Below are 1,331 nucleotides of genomic sequence, written 5' to 3' on the forward strand. Positions count from 1 at the left end.
AAATGAAGTGTACAGTACGAAATAACATAAAAGTAGACCCATTCCATTTTTTAAAAATTCTTCGAGCCCGGAGGCTAAAGAAAAAGTGATAAAAAAAAAGTGATGAAAAGTTTTCTATTTTTATAGCAAGTTTCCTAGTTAGAATTGATATTGTTCGTACCTATCGAACAATCTAATATGAGTAACTCGCTATTCGCTCGGGGTATCAGCCATAATAATTATGTAGGAGAGATGGCCGAGTGGTTCAAGGCGTAGCATTGGAACTGCTATGTAGACTCTTGTTTACCGAGGGTTCGAATCCCTCTCTTTCCGCACCTTCACCTAATTCGCCAATGTAACTGACTACAATGTATCAAATAAGAACATATACTAAAGAATTAGACCCTTCTTTAGTATAGATTCTCTATTCCCAATTCCTTTTTAATATAGAATACATAAAATAGCATACAGGGGATGAAAATCTCCTTACGTATCTATCATACATGAATAGGAGAAAAATCTCCGAATCAAACCCATTCCCCTGTCTTCCTTTACTTAACCTTAACTCAGGTGAAAAGGGGGCAGAACCCTTGTTTTGTTATTTTAGTTAGGTTTAAGTCTGACGAGAATAATATTCTACGACAAGCAATTCATTTATTTTCAAACCAACCCATTTCCTATCTATTATTTGATTGACTAATCCTTTATATTGTAATGTGTGAAAGGTCAAATGTTTTGGTAATTCCTCATTGGTGGATGAATCAAGATAATTTTTAATCAGAGTTCTAGATTTTTGTTCATCCCTCGCTGAAATAATATCTCGGGGTTTGCAGCGATAACTTTGTATATCTACTGTACACCCATTAACTAAAATATGTCTATGGTTAACTAATTGACGGCCTTGAGGAATAGTCGAAGCCATACCCAATCGAAAAAGGATGTTATCCAACCGCATTTCAAGTAATTGTAGTAAAACCTGACCTGGTGACCCTTTGGCTTTTCTGGCAATACGAACGTATTTAAGTAATTGTCGTTCTGTAAGGCCATAATGAAAACACAACTTTTTTTTTCTTCTAAACGAATACGGTATTGATATTTTTTACCGGGGCGCAATTGGTTTCTAAGATCGCTTCCGGCTCTAGGCCTTTTACTAGTTAGTCCCGGTAAAGCCCCCAGACGGCGTATTTTTTTGAAACGAGGCCCTCGGTAACGTGACATAAGGACTCCTTATTAATTTGAATTTTATTGAAATTTCATAAACCGAAATTAAAACTGAACTAAATGAAGCGAAATCGACTGAAGGATTGTACTACAAATATTAATGAGATGAATTGGATCAATATCCATACTTT

General features: G+C 35.5%; 1 non-coding gene across 1 annotated transcript; it reads left to right on the forward strand.

Moving 5' to 3' along the window:
- Window positions 1-225: 225 nt before the first annotated feature.
- TRNAS-GGA (transfer RNA serine (anticodon GGA)) lies at window positions 226-312 on the forward strand. The gene has a single exon. It is a non-coding gene; the product is annotated as a tRNA-Ser (tRNA).
- The last annotated feature ends 1,019 nt before the right edge of the window (window positions 313-1,331 follow it).

This window comes from Gossypium hirsutum, chromosome A07 (genome assembly GCF_007990345.1).
Source record: "Gossypium hirsutum isolate 1008001.06 chromosome A07, Gossypium_hirsutum_v2.1, whole genome shotgun sequence".
NCBI classification, from domain to species: domain Eukaryota; kingdom Viridiplantae; phylum Streptophyta; class Magnoliopsida; order Malvales; family Malvaceae; genus Gossypium; species Gossypium hirsutum.